This window comes from Stegostoma tigrinum, chromosome 19 (genome assembly GCF_030684315.1).
Source record: "Stegostoma tigrinum isolate sSteTig4 chromosome 19, sSteTig4.hap1, whole genome shotgun sequence".
Classification (NCBI taxonomy): domain Eukaryota; kingdom Metazoa; phylum Chordata; class Chondrichthyes; order Orectolobiformes; family Stegostomatidae; genus Stegostoma; species Stegostoma tigrinum.
In genome coordinates, this window is record NC_081372.1 from 26573454 (window position 1) to 26593246 (window position 19793).

General features: G+C 41.7%; 1 protein-coding gene across 4 annotated transcripts in view; it reads left to right on the forward strand.

Annotated features, from left to right (window-relative positions):
- The window catches only part of plagl2 (pleiomorphic adenoma gene-like 2), a 123728-nt gene that overhangs the window by 66990 nt on the left and 36945 nt on the right, over positions 1–19793 (forward strand). The window contains exon 1 of one of the 4 annotated variants that reach the window (XM_048549955.2): positions 4078–4096. The exons of the other annotated variants lie outside the window; for them this stretch is intronic. The gene's annotated coding sequence lies outside the window, so the exon portion shown is untranslated. Of the gene's footprint in view, positions 1–4077; positions 4097–19793 lie in introns of those variants that run through there. 4 annotated transcript variants of the gene reach the window in all.

The window sequence follows — 19793 nt, forward strand, 5'->3', positions numbered from 1 at the left end:
TGGAATCACACCCTTTTGTCCAACTCATTTGCACGGATCAGAAATTCCAACCTGACCTAGCCTCATTTCCCAGGATTTGGCCCATATTACTGTAAACCCTTCCTAATCATACATCCATCCAGATGCCTTTTAACTATTGTAACTATTCTCTCCTACACCATTTTTATATGACAGCTTGTTCCATACATGCACCATCCTCTGTAAAGAAGCTACCCCTCAGGTCCTTTTTAAATCTTTCCCCTCTCACCTTAAACCTATACCCTATAGTTTTGGTTTTTCCCACCCTTGGGAAAAGAGCTCAGGTATTCACCCTATGCATGCTCCTCATGATTTTAGAAACCTGTGTAAGGTCACGCATCCTCTTCAATGCTCTGGGGAGAGATTCAGCCTCTCCCTATAGCTCAAACCCTCCAGTCCCAGCAACATCCTTTGTAAATCTTTTCTGCACCCTCTCAAGTTTGACAAGGTCTCGTATTGTGCAAAGAGACAGGTTTAATTAATAATCTCACACTAAAAGGTCATCTGAGGAAAATGTGATCATAATGTAACTAAATTCTGTATTGAGTTTAGAAGCAATATATTCCAATCCTAACTGAGAAATGTAAATCTAAACAAATCGGCTGCCTGGGAAAGCCAGCTGTGGTTGATTGGTGACATGGAATGGAAGGCTTGTTTGTTTCATAACTTCACACTTTTCTTCTTTTTGGAGTAGTGGGAAAAAATTAAAAGGGTTAGCAGGCTGGTTATCAAGCATTCTGAGTGATGTTTTGAAAGCTGCTTCTGAGTTTAAAAAGTCAAGGTGGAACCTGAACTTAACATTTCTGTATCAAGAGGCACAGTTATCACCAATGAACCACAAGACTTCTGTCGGGTTAAATGGTAAATAAGCAGTGGGAAATCTTTAGAAAAATGTTTTTTTTTAAATGTTCAACTAAAATGCATTCCATGGGAGGTGTGGTGGACCAAAGCTCAACAGTAACAATCTCTATCTGGAATACGCAAGAATTTAATGAAGCTTTCAGAATAGGATAGGATTTGTAATATAAAGAAAAGTAGTAAGCCTAATGATTGAGTATGTTTTAGAAACCATCATTAGGCAACTAAAAAGTTAATTAAAAACTTAAAAAATGATCTGATGGCCTATATCTTAAGATTTCCAAACGAATGTAGCTGATGAGATAGAGGATAGATTGGTTACAATTTTCCAAATTTTCCTACATTTTACAGCAGTCTGAGGATTGGAAGTTAACAAAGCTATGAACTACTACAATTCAAGCCAGGAGAGAAGAGATATTAGGACCTAAAGTCAAGTCTGTTTTATATTATGATAACCTTTGGCGCTGATAAAGCATATATTTACACAGTCTGCAGATGCAAGAAAAAAGGAAAAACATAACTTTTTTACAGAAATGCCTTACTGTGGCTTTATGACGCTACAAGGCTGCAAGAACATGCGAGTTTGTTTCACATTGCATCACTTCCTGTGATGATATGCTCATGACACAGTCACGAATACTATCATACAGTAAGACTTAATTCCTTATCTCACAGAAGACAGTCATCTCAAAAATACTGGAATCTATATTAGTAGTATGCCAACAGTTAGGGAGAGCCAGGGGGCAGAGTTGAGTACGGTAGGCATTACAAAAGAGAAAGTGCTAGAAAAGCTAAAGGGTCTAAAAATTGATAAACCTTCTGGCCCCGATGGGCTACATCCTAGAGTTCTGAGGGAGATGGCTGAGGAAATAGTGGAGGCTTTGGTCGTGATCTTTCAAAGTCACTGGAGTCGGGGAAAGTCCCAGATGATTGGAAAATTGCTGTTGTAACTCCCTCGTTTAAGAAAGGATCAAGGCAGAAGATGGAAAATTATAGGCCGACTAGCCTAACATCGGTAGTTGGTAAAATTCTAGAATCCATTGTCAAGGATGAGATTTCTAAATTCCTGGAAGTGCAGGGTCAGATTAAAACAAGTCAGCATGGTTTTAGTAAGGGGAGGTCATGCCTGACAAAGCTGTTAGAATTCTTTGAAGAGGTAACAGGTACGTTAGACCAGGGAAACCCAGTAGATGTTATCTATCTAGACTTCCAAAAGGCCTTTGATACAGTGCCTCACGGGAGGCTGCTGAGCAAGGTCAGGGCCCATGGTGTTCGAGGTGAGCTACTGGCTTGAATTGAGGATGATTGGCTGTCTGACAGAAGGCAGAGAGTTGGGATAAAAGGCTCTTTTTCAGAATGGCAACCGGTGACGAGCGGTGTCCCGCAGGGTTCAGTGTTGGGGCCACAGCTGTTTACCTTATCACCTGGATGAAGGGACTGGGGGCATTTTGGCGAAGTTTGCTGATGATACGAAGATAGGTGGACAGGCAGGTAGTACTGAATAGGTGGGGAAGCTGCAGAAAGATTTAGACAGTTTAGGAGAGTGGTCCAGGAAATGGCTGATGAAATTCAATGTGAGTAAATGTGAGGTTTTGCACTTTGGAAAAAAGAATACAGGCATGGACTATTTTCTAAACGGTGAGAAAATTCGCAAGTCAGAAGTGCAAAGGGATCTGGGAGTGTTGGTCTAGGATTCTCTAAAGGTTAATTTGCAGGTAGAGTCCGTAATTAAGAAAGCGAATGTAATGTTGTCGTTTATCTCAAGAGGGTTGGAATATAAAAGCAGCAATGCGCTTCTGAGGCTTTATAAGGCTCTGGTTAGGCCCCATTTAGAATACCGTGTCCAATTTTGGACCCCACACCACAGGAAGGACATACTAACCCTGGAGCGTGTCCAGCGGAGATTCACATGGATGATCCCTGGAATGGTAGGTGTAACGTATGATGAATGGCTAAGGATCCTGGTTTTGTACTCATTAGAGTTTAAAAGGTTGAGGGGAGATCTAATAGAAACTTACAAGGTAATGTATGGTTTAGAAGGGGTGGACGCTAGGAAGTTGTTTCCGTTAGGCGGGGAGACTAGGACCCGTGGGCACAGCCTTAAAATTAGAGGGGGTAAACTTAAAACTGAAATGAGACGACACTTCTTCAGCCAGAGAGCGGTGGGCTTGTGGAATTCATTGCCGCAGAGTGCAGTGGAGGCCGGGACATTGGATGCCTTCAAGGCAGAGATCGACAAATTCTTGATCTCGGAAGGAATCGAGGGCTACGGGGAGAGTGCAGGGAAGTGGTGTTGAAATGCCCATCAGCCATGATTTAAATGGCGGAGTGGACTTGACGGGCCGAATGGCCTTCCTTCCACTCCTGTGTCTTATGGTCTATTAATAAAAAAATTACAACAGTGCATTGGGAAAATCAGTCTTTGGTCAAGGTCAGCATGGTTTTATGAATGGGAAATCAAATCTGAAAAGTTCATTGGAGGTTTCTTTTAAAAGATGTGACATGCAGGGTCAATAGAGAAGAGCCAGTAGATGCCATACACTAAGGTTCCAAAAAGGCATTCAGTGTGCTGTTACTCCAGGACTAGTAGGTAGGATATGAGTGTAGTTGGGATGTCATGTTGCAGCTGTACAGGGCATTGGTGCGGCCACTTTTGGAGTAGTGTGCACGGTTTTGGTTGCCCTTCTTTAGGAAGAATGTTACAAAGATGCGAAGGTTTGAGTTGCAGGGAGAGACTGGAGCGTTTTTACCCTGGACAGTAGGCGGCTGCTGGGCAATCTTTATGGTTGTATGTATAATCCTGAGGGGCATAGATACTGTGAATAATCAAGGTCTTTTTGCCAGGGGAAGCGAGTCCAAAGCTAGATTACTGTTTAGAGTAGATTTTTGGCTCAGTTTGTGGATGTTGAGGTTGGTTGGCTCGCTGAGCTGGTTCAGTGTTCTGCAGACTTTTCATTTACCCTGCTGGGTAACATCATCAGTGCAGCCTCCGATGAAGCTCTGTGGTGTTTTCCCGCCTGTTGTTTAAACCCTGGAGTCCGTTGAGCTGGATTACCTCACTTGTGGTTTTCCTTTGCATTGGCGCGTATATGGGGTGTTATTTCTTTTTTCTTCTCCCGCTATAACCTGGTATTGGGTTGACAACCGTGTCGACACCGGTTTCTGTGGTCTGTGTATCTGGTGCTGGATTCTTCCAAGGTTGCACACTTCCAACTGCCTGGTTGGTGTACGGGGTAACATTTGTATCATCTCAAATAGATTACTGCTTTATTTTGTTGGATTCTTATGCAGCAGATACCTATTTGTAAATGGCCAGCCACAACCAAAATTAAATACGCATACTTTTTAAAATTCATTTGTGGGCTTTGGGTATCTCTGACTATGCCAGCCCCTATTGCCCATTCTAATTGCTTTTGATAAGGTGGTAGTGAGCTCCCGCCTTGAATCATTGCAGTCCATATGCAGATACACCCACAATACTGTCAGAAAGAAAGTTTCAGAACTTTGACCAAATTTTGACTCATTCATTTGAGCACAATGACTTCACATTTCCCCAAAGTGGGGGCAGCACTTTTGCACCTAAAAAGTGCAACCACTGGGTCCTTGCTTTAAATGCAGTTTCGTTGCAAGTCAGATTTAGTAAGGTCAACAGATGCAGAATTCCAGTGTTATACATGCTCCCTCTGAAGTTGTGTATACTTTGCACTGGATTGGTATCCTTGTTAATTCCATTGTAATGACACGCGTGTCTGAATTGATGATAGAAATCCAAGAAATGTGTAATGATTTCCTCTCCTTATATAAAATGATTCTGTGGTAGTGGTTTCATGATTTGTACATAGCTAGTGATTTAGTTGGATTTAGGTATCAGTAAGTGTTTGGATTTCACAAGTGCTGTTTAGATCTAGGGATGCATTTCATATCACAGAAGATCTGTGAGCACTCTGAGATTTTGTACTGTCTTGAAGCTACCTTCCAACACAGTTGAACAAAAAAAGCTGCTTTTATTTTGTTTGTAGCTTTGGCCTTAGGATTTCTGCACAGTTTCACATCGCTTCAAATCGTTACAGACATTGTTGCTGGAGGTCAGCTCTTGTTGTTTGTTCCCCATTGATGTTCCTGTTTAAAATCAGTTCCTTAAAGCCTTGGAAGTATATGATTGCTCACAGGAAGTGCTGCTGCTGCTGTTGCTGCTGCCTAAGGGGTCTTCATTTCTATTATGTCATTGCTTCCAGCACACTTTGGTGTGCTCATCTGACCTCCTCAATAATTGTGGTGAAACGTGAGGCCAAAGTAGTAACAACAGTGGTGTTGTGTTGAAATATCAGTGCTCATGCCTTTAGACAGATAACGGTCTGGTGACTACATTAAGCGTTCCTCCAAAACTCCCAACAGCAATTGATATATTAACTCAATCATGTAGAACAGTAATAAGCCCCAGCATAAGTATTCTGACAGTGTTAAGTTTTGAAGTACTGTTTCACACTGAGTCTTCCAGGACCTTGATGCATATTGCTTCTTTAAATACTTCTTCAAAACAAAATTGCTATAATTTTTGTTTTCACGTATGTTTTGTTAATGTGCAAAGTATGTAGTTTTGCTTCCATAGCTTATTGAAGAAGGTTTGCATTGAAAAATTGTTCTTGCAATGTTTCAAATATCTTTTTTGTTAGTTTCAGTTCGGAGCTTAGAAACTTGATCTTGGTACTGCCATGTTCCATATATGCTCACATTTCAGAGTCTATGTGGTTGTAGAACTGTAACATTTCACAAACTGTAGTAAATTTGTTTTAATGTTTAATATCATTGGCAGTAGTTGAAAATAAACTTTTCTGATTTCCATAATGTTGTGAATCTTAATATGTTGAAAGATGCTAACTGCTAACAACCAAAAGTAAAACTGATAACATGGAAGGACTTACAAGCTCTTGAGTAAGAAAAAGGTCATTTTTTGCTCCACAGAGCTGCTTGGGCTATATTCTTCTGGATTTTAGTTCCTCTTATACATTTGGCAGCACAGTTACTGTTGTGAACAGTGAGGTGGATGCTCAGGATTGCTTTGAATGAGACATGGTTGATATGTGGTCAGTTTCTACAACTATTAAACAACTGGGTAAGCAGCGCTTCTGGACTGAGTCATGAACAAAGCTTTTAGTACAAAAAAAATCTGTGGTCACAAGATTGGGTTATCCTACAAGATTTCTTTAATTCCAATTAAGCACTGTGATAATACAGCAGATATAAAAGCAGAACTTGTTTGTGCAAGTGTGTAACGTGCTACGGTTTTACTGTCCTGTGTAGATGCCGGAGCAGTTGTTAATGTACAATGTCAGGGTGCTAAGATTGTTCAGTTTCCTAAATTTAAATTACTCATTGGAGCAAAAAGAAATGATTTGAATATAAACAAATTAATCTTCATGATCTATGAGCCAAAAGAAAAGTATTTATGTAAAAGGATTTTCAGAATATTTTCCAAAGCTTTACAGTTGCTTTTGAACTGTAATGATTTGTGCGCAAACACACACACTAAATCTTGCACTATCCGATGCCAATAAATGAATGACCAGAATTTTTTTTGGTTGAGGAGGAAATGTGGACCAGAATGTCATGTATATCCTCTAACCTTCAAGATGAGCCATTCATTTGTATTTGTCTGAGCATTGTCTGTATGGATTATTTGTATTAATTGCATTGTGGTATCCACCTATGGTGCATGCATGAACCCATAGTTTTCAGATTCATTCAAGTGTATTAATAAATGAGCCAGTTTCATACTGTTAGAAAAGTGTGTTTTATTTACTTAATTTTTATAGGCTGCTGAGTTTTTGTTACCTTGTTTCACCTTGTCTTTGAGTTTTATCTAAGTTCACTTTTAACCATTTTGAAGCTGAGTTTCTACTGTGTAAAACTGTATTCAAACACGTAACATCTGGATGGTCAAGCTCACCTTGTATTTTTTTCAGATCAGGCAGGGTGAACGGCTGTGGGAGAATAAAACTGTGCTGAGAAGTCAAAGAAAGGGAACGAAATTGAGGAGATGGCAGGTGAATAGAGAGGGGATAGGCGAAAGACTGCAGCCTGAAAGAATGTGAGATGGTATGAGATAAATAGACATTGGGATGGGAAGGAAGTACAGGGCCAGAAATAAGGAACTCATACCCACGGATCATAACCTCATCTGATCGTGCCCCTGCAGGCGCATGAGCTCAGCTGTATTGGTTGGAGGATGGTCAGTCTGTCCGTTGGTTTCTTTGGATGTTATTCTGGCGCTGGGCTTGAATGAGGTGACTACCATGCAACGTGAGGAGCTCCAGGGTCTGCTCAGCAGTGGAAGACAACCAACAGCAACAGGTTCCAGGACCTCCCTTTGCAGGAATAGACAAGCTTTTGAGGAGGTGAAGAACAGATCTGCACAGTCAAGAATTAAGGGAGTGGGGAAGAAACTTGAACACTTTGAGTGAGAAACATGATTTCATTTTACTCTTCAATGTGCTTTTATTTTTATCCTAAATCCTAAGTCTTTCAGGCTTTAGTAGTGCTCTTTGAATTCATTTGGTCATAGGCTGTCTGTTGTGATTATTTCATTGTTGTAACTGAATGCCCTACTTTCATTCCTCTTGGAGGAACTGGACTCTCCATTCTAAACATAAACACTGAAACAACTGGGGATGCTGTAAATCAGGAACAAAAACAAAGTTGTTGGAAAAGCTCAGCAGGTCTGGCAGCATCAGTGAAGGAAAAAGCAGAGTTAACATTTTGAGTCCTGTTCTGAGACAAGGTCACTGGACCTGAAATGTTAACTCTGTTTTTTACCTTCACAGATGCTGCCAGACCTGCTCAGCTTTTCCAGCAACTTTGTTTTTGTACATTCCAAACATGATTTTCAGCATCCATCCTGTAAGTGATGGGTGCAATTTTTCCAACTGTGTGAAAATTTCAGAAATGTCATGGTGGCACTAAAAAAGAGGATTCTGGATGGGAAACAATGGGTTTCTGAAATCGTTACGGAAGGATTTCAGTGGATATACAGTGTGGTCTGTCATGCACTGCTCGTTCATTTGGTAGTACTTTTAATGTCACTTATCTCACTCTGTATTGCCCACAGGCATAATACCATGAGCGTATTTTGACACCCCATTTGCAATATATGTTAATCTCTGTGTCAGTATGTTTAGAGTGGCAGAGTGGGGGAACTACTCAATGTGGGTTACAGCAGAGTTTGTCAGACTAGTCTTTGGAGCCCAGGGGAATTACAAAGTCAACACTACTCTGAGCCAGGCAAACCGATGACCGAGTACAAAATTCTTAATTATTGAGAAATGTGCTAGCCCAATACTTTTGCACAACGTGCCACTCAATGCGAGCAAATCTGATTCGCTGGGAGTAGAGAAAGAGTTAAACTAACTTGATGTCATGGCAGGTATGGTATGAGGGAAGCTGTAGTAAATTGAAGGAAAAGGAGAAGGTAATAGATCAAAGTGGTAATAAGAGAAATGACAAATGACAAAATGACAGAGCATAGGAGGAATGGAAAGAGCACATGAACTTAGGTCCACAAAAAAGGCCAGAATTTGCAAGAACAATTAAAGGGGAAAACTAAATGCATGTACTTGGTTCAGCTGTAAGCATGAATATACAGCTGTGTCTCTGACCTAATGATCATCTTAGAGACGTGGTTGTTAGGTAACCAAGGCTGGGACTTGAATATTCACAGGTTCATTTCAGAAGGATAGGTTCCAGGGAAAAGATTGTGGTGTGGATCTGTACATTAAGGATGCTCTTCCACAGATTAAGATGTAGATTGAATTTGGCAGGGATGAGAAATATCAACGATTATGTCGCTTGTGGAAGTAAATTGTTTGCCCTTGTGACTTTCTAATGGTCCTTTTGATGGTAACTGTACTGTCGAATGGATGATGCAGTAAGAGGAGATGTCTTGTTAAAGGCTTTTGTCAAGCTTTACGTGGAAGTTTGATGCTGAAACAGGACACATCAAATCCATCTAGCTCGATCAGATTTTTTTTTTGCTATATATTGCACAGACTCATGAACAGGCCTAAAGCCGTAACCTTTGGCCTTGAAAAGTGCTGAATGTACCTTGGATTAACCTGGAAAGGTAAAGTATCTCAAAAGTTTGAACAACAGCTAATTGTTTTACACAGAGACAAGGCAGCAGCAATATCAGAGTGTTTGCCACCAACAAATGCTACCCCAAGGGGACACTACCTGTCTGACTAACAAGTAATGTGATGTATGGGTTTCATTGGTGTGATCTCTTTCTTTTAAAAAAAGACTGGTGGATCGTAAAAACAACATATCCCTTCTGCTTGCAACAGGCAAGGTACTGATCAATCCCAACCAGCCTGGAATTGCAAAAGCTCAAAACACAGTGCTCAACCTTAGGTGGAATTCCATGATTATTTACCATTTGCCGAATAATCCTGAGTATGAGGAGAATTACACTGACAACCAAGTTAAGATCATCAGTCAGACTTGCAGTGTGGCACGTCAGTGTGCTGTGGAAGCAACGTGCGTTAACACAAAGGACCTTGGTCTTTGCAGATAGAAAGAACATGTATATACCGTGCCTGTTTCAGTTGGACAAAACTGGTGAAATCATCCTGTGGTTGATTTCTCAGTGCAATAACTTGACCTGTTGGATTCAACCAGCCTGGATTAAAATTTAAAACTTGGAAGTTCATTGTCAGGCATTATCTAGATGATACAATCTCCATGGAGATTGTCTGTACCTATTGGAGTACCATTGCCAATTAATTAATATGTTTTTCTCCCTTTGCGTTGCTGTTTCTTGCAAATTTTCCTAACGAATGCAAGATGGAAAGCTTTGACGGAATGTATCAATCTTTTTACAGCAGTAATCAGTTCTGAACAAAAAACAACTGTACAGGAAATAAATAGAGGAGTCTTAGAAGAAAGCTACTCCCATATACACAGATTTTTAGGATGCACGTAAATTTGTCAAATTAGGTTAGCAAAAGTAGTCTGAAGGTGAGTTCATGGTGTGTTTTCAGGATAGTTTCTTTGAGAAACATGTTCGAGAACATACCAGAGAGAGGCCTATTCGACCATGTGCAATGAGATGGTTCTTCTGTTGCTGAAAAAAGATGTTGTTTTTCCAAAGCTTTTTATCTTGCACTCAGCAGAACAATTCACAAGAAATATCAGTTCAAAGGATAAAGTAACATTTTGTACAGCAGTTGCTGGCTTGAGTAAACTGAACAATTAGATTCTGGAGTAGGTCAGTCAAAATATAATAGACATGTAAAGAAATATTTCATAACACCCATCAAAAATATTGCAGTGAGAAAAAGAGATTCTGCAACAGGCTGTTTATCTATGGCTAACTAAGAAACTCAAGGCTAGTATCACAGGAAATTGATGAAACCTCATCTGGAGTACTGCGTCCAGTTCTGGTTGCCCAGTTACAGAAAGGATATTATTAAGCTGGAGAGGTTCAGAAGAGATTTACCAGGATGTTGCCAGGTAAAGAAGGACTGAGTCAGAAAGAAATGCTGGGACTTTATTTTTAACTGGCACTGAGGAGGTTGAGAGATGACTTAGCGGCTTATAAAATAGTGAGGAGTGTAGGTGGAGTTATTGGTAGTTGTCTTTGCCCTCACATGGGGGATTTCAAGCCTAGGGGGCATATTTTTAAGGTGGGAGGAGACCAATTTTAAAAAAAAGACACGAGGCCAATTTTTTTTTAACACAGAAGGTAGTTTATGTGTGAAATAAACTTACTGAGGAAGTGGTGGATGTGGGCACAGTTACAACATTTAAAAGAAATTTGGATAAGTATGTGAATAGGAAAGGTTTGGAGGCATGTGGGCCAGGAGCTAAGAAGTTGAACTAGTTTAGTTTGGGATTATGTTCGGCATGGATAGGTTGGACTGAAACGTCTGTTTCCATACTGTATGATTCTATAAAAGTAATGGTAAACAATCTTCCTAAAGTTAGTGGTAGGTCAGAAAATTCGACAGCCAAAAAATGCCACAGAGAATTTCTGAAATATGAAACATGGCATCAATTAAATTATGAGAAATCTAGCTGGAAATTTTGAAAACTAGATGGTAAGTGTTTCTGCACATATTTAAAAAGCTAAAGAATAACCAAAATGAGCATTGGTGTCTTGTCAGCGAGCCTCTAAATTAATAATTGCAAGTGAAAAAATAGTGGAGTTTTTTCTGTTTTTTACAATAGAAGACACAAGTAGCATAGAGTCATAGAAGTCAGCAGTGCAGAACAAGGCCATTTGGTCAAGACTGTGCTGGTCAAAAACAACCACCTAATTATTCTCATCCCATTTTCCACCATTTGGTCTTCTATGCCTTGGCATCGCAAGTGCACATCCAAATACCTAAATGTTGGCTTGGAAATACTTGTAAATCAATAGGTCAAAGTGAGAGAGAACTTAAAACAATTCCAATCACCAGGGGAAGGCATGTTGAGAAAACTGAGAATTAAAGGCTGATAAGTCCTCCTGAGCTGCACCCTAGTGTCAGAAAAACAGTGGCTACTGAAGGTTTGGTTGTATTGGTTGTAATTTTTTCAAAATTCCCTATTCTGCAAGTATCTCAGAACTGCTAATGCAACTTCTCTTTTCAAGGAAAGAGGGAGACAGCAAATTTCAGGCCAGTTATCTGTAACCAGGAAACTGCTATAATCTGTTACTTGAAAAATTATAGCAGGGCACATGAAAAACCAATACATGACCAGGCAGAGTCAACATGCTTTTTAAAGGAAAATTATACTTGACTAATTTGTTAGCTATTTGAGACAGAAACAATTTGGATAAAAGGAAAATGTGCAAATGTGATGTACTTTTATTTGCAAAAATCTTCAAGTAATATGCCATGTCAAAGTCTACTGTATGAAATAGGATAATATATTATTAGCCTGGATAAAGGATTGATGCCTACGTGGAAGTAGACGGTAGTACGTGGGTCATTTTCAGGTTGGCAAGTAACTAACGGTGTGTCGTAGGGATCAGTGCGGGAACTGCAACTACTTATAATCGAGGGCAATGACTCAGATTAATGTTATGGATGGATGTCTGCTAACTTTGTGGATGATGCGAAGATCTAGTTATAAAGAGGGCAAAGGAAGTTGCAAGGGGAGATAAATAGGTTGAGTTGTCGAAGATCTGACAAAGTGGAAAACTGAGATAACAAGGTGTAGAGCTGGATGAACACAGGCCAAGCAGCATCAGAGGAGCAGGGAGGCCGCTGTTTCGGGCCTAGACCCTCCTTCACAAATGGGGGAGGAGAAGGGGATTCTGAAATAAATAGAGAGGGAGGGGGAGGCGGATAGAAGATGGATAGAGGAGAAGATAGAGAGGAGACAGACAAGTCAAAGAGGTGGGGATGGAGCCAGTAAAGGCGAGTGTAGGTGCAGAGCTAGTGAGGGGATAGGTCAGCCCAGGGAGGATGGACAGGTTGAGGGGACGGGATGAGGCTGGTAGATAGGAGGTGGGGTGGGGCTTGAGCTGGGAGGAAGGACAAGTTAGGGAGGCAGGGACAAGCTGGGCTGGTGTTGGGATGCGGTAGCGGGAGGGGAGATTTTGAAGCTTGTGAAGTCCACATTGATACCATTGGGCTGCAGAGTTCCCAAGTGGAATATGACATGCTGTTCCTGCAACCTTTGGGTGGCATCATTGTGGCAGTGCAGGAAGCCCAGAATGGACATGTCATCTGGGGAATAGGAGGGGGAGTTGAAATGATTCGTGACTGGGAGGTGTAGTTGTTTGTTGCAAACTGAACGTCGGTGTTCCGCAAAGCGTTCCCAAGCGTCCGCTTGGTTTCCCCGATGGAGTGGATGCAGTATATCACATTAGCAGATGTGCAGGTGAGCATCTGCTTGATGTGGAAAGTCTTCTTGGGACCTGGGATGGGGGTGAGGTGGGAGGTGTGGGGGCAGGTGTAGCACTTCCTGTGGTTGCAGGGCAAAGTGCCGGGTGTGTTGGGGCTGGAGGAGAGTGTGGAACGGACAAGGGAGTTACAGAGAGAGTGGTTCCCACGGAAAGCGGATAAGGGTGGGGAGGGGAAAAATGTCTTTGGTGGTGGGGTTGGATTGCAGATGGCGGAAGTGTCGGAGGATGATGCGTTGGATCCGGACGGTGGTGGGGTGGTACGTGAGAACGAGGCAGATTCTGTTTTGGGTGTTATTGCAGTGAGGGATGAGTTGCAGGAAATGTGGCGGAGATGGTCGAGGGAGTTATCGACCACTGAATTGGAGGGATGTCGTGGTCATTGAAAATTGAGGACATTTGAGATGTTTGGGAGTCGAATGCCTCTTCCTGCGAGCAAATGTGGCAGAGGCGAAGGAACTGGGAATAGTGGATGGCATTTTTTTGCAGGAAGGTGGGTGGGAGGAGGTGTATTCTTGGTGGCTGTGGGAGCTGGTGAGCTTGAAATGGATATCGGTTTCTAGATGGTTGCCAAACTTGGAAACAGAGAGGTCCAGGAAGGAAAGAGAGGTATAAGAGATGGTGCAGGTGAACTTAAGGTTGGGCTGGAAGGTGTTGATGTGCTTGAACTGTTTGAGCTTCTCATGGGAGCGCAAGGCAACGCCGATACAGTCATCAATGTAACGGAAGAAGAGGTAGGGTTTAGGCCAGTGGAGCTTTGGAAAAGGGATTGTTCCTCGCAACCTACAAAGAGGCAGGCATATCTTGGGCCCATGTGGGTACCTATGGCCACCCCCTTTGTCCGTAGGAATTGGGAAGAATTGAAAGACAAGTTGTTGAGGGTGAGGACTAGTTCGGCTAAGTGGATGAGGGTGTCAACGGAGGTGGACTGGTCTGGCCCGTGGGACAGGAAGACGTGAAGGGCGTTTAGGCCGACTGCATGGGGAATGCTGGTGTATAGGGACTGGACGTCCATGGAAAAGATGAGGTGTTGGGGACTGGGGAGTTGGAAGCTCTGGAGGAGGTGGAGGGCATGGGTGGTGTCCCAGACATAGGTAGGGAGTTCCTGGACCAAGGGGGGGAAAATGGAGTCAAGACGGGTGGAGGTAAGTTCGATGGGGCAGGCGCACGCGGAGATAATGTGTCGACTAGGGCAGTCAGGTTTGTGGATTTTGGGAAGGAGATAGAAGCGGGCAGTGTGGGGTTGGGGAACGATGAGGTTGGAGGCTGTAGGTGGGAGGTCACCTGAGGTGATGAGGTTTTGGATGGTTTGGGAGATGATGGTTTGGTGGTTGGGGGTAGGGTCATGACGCAGTGGGTGGTAGGAGGTGGTGTCAGAGAGTTGGCGCCTGGCCTCAGCGATGTAGAGATCAGTGTGCCACACTACAGCTGTGCCTCCCTTGTCCGTAGGTTTTATGGTGAGGTTGGGATTGGAGCGGAGGGCTGCACGTTCTTAGCAGGGTGCACGGAAAAACAGTATACGACTTAAATGGAGAGAGAATGCAGAACTTGCAACACTGTGGGATCTGGCTGCGCTGCTACATGAGTCACCAAAAATTAATATTCAGGTGCAGCAAGTAGTCAGAGCATGGAAACAGACCCTCGACGCAGCTTGTTCATGCCGAACATATTCCCAAACTAAACTAGTCCCATCTGCCTGGCCCGCCCCATATCCCTCCAAGCCTTTACTACTCGTTTACTTCCTAAATGTCTTTCAAATGTTGTAATTGTACCTGCATCCACCACTTCCTCAGGAAGTTCATTCTGTACGTGAACCACCCTCCTGTGTAAAAGATTTGCCCTTCATGTCTTTAAAATCTGTCTCCTCTCAACTTAAAAAGTTGTTCCCTTGTCTTGAAATTCCCCATCTTAGGGCAAAGACAACCATCATTAACTCAATAGAATAATGAGATGTATAGATAAATTTCCATCAGGTTGCCTCTGAACCTCATGCTCCAGTGGAAAAAAATTCCCAGCCTATCCAGCCTTTCCTTCTCACCCAAACCTTCCATACCCAGCAACATCCTGATAAATCTCTTCTGAAATTCCTCCAGCTTAATGAAATCCTTCCTATAACTGAGTGACCAGAACGGGACATGGTATTCCAAAGAGGCCTCGCCAATGTGCTGTACGACCTCAACATGACTTCCCAACTCCGACAGTCAAAGGACTGAGCAATGAAGGCAAGTGGGCCAAACACCTTTTTTAACCAGCCTGTCTATATGTGATGCAGACTTCAAAGAATTATGTATCTGTACCTCTAGGGCCATCTGTTCTACAACACTACCCAAGGCCCTACCATTAATTGCATAAGCCCTGCCCTTGTTTGTTGTACCAAAATGCAATACTTATTCGGATGGAAAATAAAATGTTGTTTATTGCAAGGGGAAATGGATCACAGGGGAAATTTGCTATAAATGTAAATGGTATTGGTGAGACCGCAGTTGGAATATTGTGCACAGTTTTGTTCTCTTCACCTAGGCAATATTATTGTTGCAACTGAATCAATTCAAAGAGGATTCCTTTGCCCCGCTCCTGGATGAAGGAATTATCAAGAAATGTTGTGGAGGCTTAGGTCTGCATCCTTGATGGTGGCTACTGAAATGTCGTTTCCTCTAGGGGAGAGACACAAAAAACTACGAAAAATTTAAAAATACCAATCTCTCATTTAAGATGGAGGTGAGGAGAGTTTCTTTCTCTCCAATGGTTATCAATCTGTGGAAATTTGCGTCGCGTTAATGTTGCTTGAGGGGTGAGTTAGATAGCTGCTTGATTGACAAAGGTGTCAGGTTTTGGGATGACCAGAAAGTAGAGTTCAGGGCAGAACAGCGACCTTGTCGAATAACAGATCAGGCTCGAGGGCTGAATGGCTGACTTTAGCTCCTAATTCATGCGTTCCTAAAAACAGTTTACAACCTCTCTTTTTGTGCCTGCCCTATGAATAGTAAAAGACTGCAAATACTGAGAATCTAGAAATTGGGACAGAACATGTTGGGAATGTTCTTCAGATCAGGCAGCTACAGAGGAGAGCGGTTAAAAAGACCGTTTCAGGCCATTAGGCTTTCATCAGAAGTGCAAACCATTAGTTTCATGATTGTAAGCAAATGATGAAGCCACGTAATAATTGGGCATGGGAATAAAGTAATATGGAAGTTGTGACAAGCATGGACTGACCAGAATTTTAAAATCATTGATTTAATTTATGTGCAAGACCAAACTAAGGGGTTACAGCGCAATAAAACAATGAAAGAGAGATGCAAAATAGAGGCAAATATTTATAGCCGAGCTATCACCAAAACCTGCTGTCAAAGCAAATATTATTAATTATCATTATTTGCGCGCCCATATTCTAATGTGCAAGCATTCAAGTTTTTAAAATAGCTGAAACTAATCGATAAAAAAACAAAAAGCATAAAATTGATATTAAATATTGTAAACAATTGAGGTGATAGGGCATGAGTAGCTATACAATTGAGTTGTCATCTGGATTTAATGCAAAAATCGTCCTGTCATGGTTTGCTATGGGTAATTTGAGAAAGATGTATGCACTGAGGCGTCAGGAAGAATGGCTGAGGTGATGATTAACAAGGTTTTGAGAAGACTTTTCAGAGGAGAGAGAGATTTAAAGGCAGATGCTTGAGAAAGTGGTGCCATGAGGGCAGACCAAGAGCAAGGTAAGGAAAAGCAGCAGAAATTGCACATTTCTTAAAATTGGAACTGTGGAAATTTACAAATAGGAAGTGTTTGTGACCCATCTGTGCAGATCACAAAGAAAATTGTTTAAAAGATAACACACATAAGCACTTACAATTTAAAGCTGTAAATTTCAGTTGGTGATAGCAAGAACTGCAGATGCTGGAGTCCGGGACAAAGCAGTGTGGAGCTGGAGGAACACAGCAGGCCAGGCAGCATCAAAGGAGCAGGAAAGTTGATGGTTCAGGTCAGGACCCTTCATCAGACTTTTTTTTGAAAAAGGGTCCCAACCCGGAATGTCACTTTTCCTGCTGTGCTCCTCCAGCTCCACACTGTGTTGTCCCATTTCAGTTGATGCTGTGTTTGAAGTGGGTTGTTTTTACTTTGAGCCTTGGGTTGTTCAGCTTCTACTTCCTTTGTCCTATTGAGTCGATAGGTTACGGAATTAAGCCGTTAGTACTTGGGTGACGAACGAAGACTGTTTGGTTCATCTTGGTTTGTTCTAGAATGCTGTACAGGTAGAGAGTTTCATCGTTGGAATAAATATCTTCGAAGTGACATGTTAAACTATTATGCAGTTCTGACATTTTCTTTAAGAAAAAGCAAAATTCAAAGAGCGCACAGTTGTTCCATGTTCACCCTCGTCAACATAACAAAAGTAATAATGCTTGAAAAATAATTGTTTGTTTCTGGAATGCTCAGTGACGACCCGCAAACGTTCATGATAAGGTACTTCATAAATGTGTCATTTGCTCTTTGCCCCTGCAGCAAGGATTAGTTTTACCAGTGTGTACTGTCAAGTGTTTCTTCCTAAGTCTTTAATAATGCAGGAGAGTAATTAGGGTGATAAGATATTCTGTTAATATTTAACCAGATGTCATCTTTGTTTTAGCAAAACCAATGGTGTGCACATTTTTATGATGGCTGACTTTTTATTTTGTCAGTTCTGATGCCTTTTAATCTCATCCACCAGCTTGAAATTAACAGGGCCAGTCCTCATTTTAACACTTACTGCTGTGAGCTGCTACTGCTTTTTTTGTTTCAGAAGTCTTGATCTTGTTACTGTTTGATTCTGGAATTAAGAATCTGAAGATGACCATGAACCCATTGCTGATTGCTGGGATTCACCAGTGTCCCTTAGGGACATACCTTCTTGATACCATCTTGACCACCTGTGTCATCACTTGCAGGGATCTGTGGGCCTGTAAACCCAAATCTGTCTGTATGTCAATCCTCGTAAGGGTTCTGGCATTTATTGTATAATTTGCATCTGAATTCAAAATTGCATCACCTCTCATTTATCTGGATTAAATACCATCTGCCATTTTGTGCCCAAATCTGCAATCTGTCCCACTGTATCCTTTGACAATTCTCCTCACGATCTGCCAATTTTAATGTCATCCACAAACTTACCACTGAGACCACCTACGTTTTCTGCCAGATCCCTGTGGAGCACCAGTAGTTACTGATCTCCATTCCAAAAAGCACCCTTCCACCCCTACTGTCCGCCTTCTATGACCAACCCAGTTTTGTATCCATCGAGCTAGCACATCCCGATCCCATGAGACTCTACCTTTTGTACCAACCTGCGGTGAGGTACTTATCAAATGCCTAATTGTTGACATTCACTGCCCTTCCCTCATCAATTATTCTTGTCACCACCTCAAAAAAAATAGCCAACGAAGTTGGTGAGACATGACCTTCCACGCACAATCCCAGGCAAAACATAATTTTCTACAGAGGCGGGTAGTGTCATACTAAACTTTTGCTCAGGGACAGACTGAGACCGTCATCTAGTCTGGAGGAATGAAACCCGAACTGAGACCTGTCAAAAATAAAGTTACTGTTTTCACACCTTGATACAAAAAAAGTCATCGCTGTTTGAACAGTGACGCAGAAAGAAATGACAGTTGAAGCAGTTACTGCTTTGAGGATAAGGGAGAAGTTTTTTTTTGTATTAGCAACTAAACAGGATGCTGGTGAGAGCTGATTTTCTGTTCAAAAAGTAGAGGATAGAACAGTTGTGATTTTTGGAGATTAAAGAAACAAGAAGTCGCCAAGGAGGACCCTGTCAGTGAAAGTATGTTCAGATGAACTCGCTGAGAGGAATACTTTCAAAGGACTGGGAGACGACTCTTGATGTAGCAGGGAGAAGTAAGCCTGCACAAAAGCTGCAGGAACTTTAGGAGTTAGCCTTGTATTGGTACATACCTATCAAAATTATGGTAAACAAAACAAGTTAGAAGTTTCCCAGTTGCGTCAGTTAATGTGAAAGTACCTTTTCCCTTGGGTTTGCTGCATCAGTTGCTTTTTCAGTCATGTTTTGATCTTTATTTTGTTGCAGTAATAGTCTTGAAATGTGAAATTTTGCCATTTCGTTATTTTCATTCGTTGTTGGGAAAGCCATCACTTTTGACGTCACTGGTTTCTACAGGGGCTGTAAAAACTTAGAATGAAATAAGAGCTGAGAGACCATATTCTCCTCGACCAACATAGTTTGCAATGGACACACTGTCTGTCTTTCTCCTAGAACGTTTTTTTCACGTGTTCTTGGTTTTTGAGGGATACTGACATCTCATTTATTGCCCTCAGAATGTTACTTTCCTCCTTGAATTCCAGTGCTACGATTTGCAATTTTATCTGGAAGATGCCGTGTTCATAATGTTAAAAACTTGTAAGATTGACTTTTTTATTTTAGTTAGAAATGCCTTCTGATGTATTTCATGCAATAATACTCATAAATAATGCTCTGTTTGCAGCTAGTTCAGTATGCGGAGGCACTGTATTCACTGCTTTAGTTAGTCACCTACTGGAATACTAAGATGCCTTTGGCTTCACAAGCCCCAGGGTCCAAACCTTCTGTGTTAGCCACTTTTTATAATGTGGCCATACTGTAATTTAGCTCTGCATGAAATAAGCACCCATTTATACTTGCCATTCAGAATTATTTTATAACAATCAAAAGAATAGCATTGATTTTTGTGACAAGTGAGTAGCTTATATTTGTTTAGAATTTCATGTATATGCACAAAGGCCAATCCGTTATCCTGAGACTATGACCCAATTTTAGTTTTTGATTGTCCAGCCGTGAGAAATAATCTGTCAGTGATTGCCCTGTGAAGCCCCACTTCGAATTTGGTAAGAGACTAAAAGAAAACTGCAGATGCTGGAATCCAAGATAGACAAACAGGAGGCTGGAAGAACACAGCCAGCCAGGCAGCATCTGGAGGAAAGGTAGAGGTCAACGTTTCGGGTATTACCCTTCTTTTATAACAGTGCTGCATCATTCGGTTTTCCT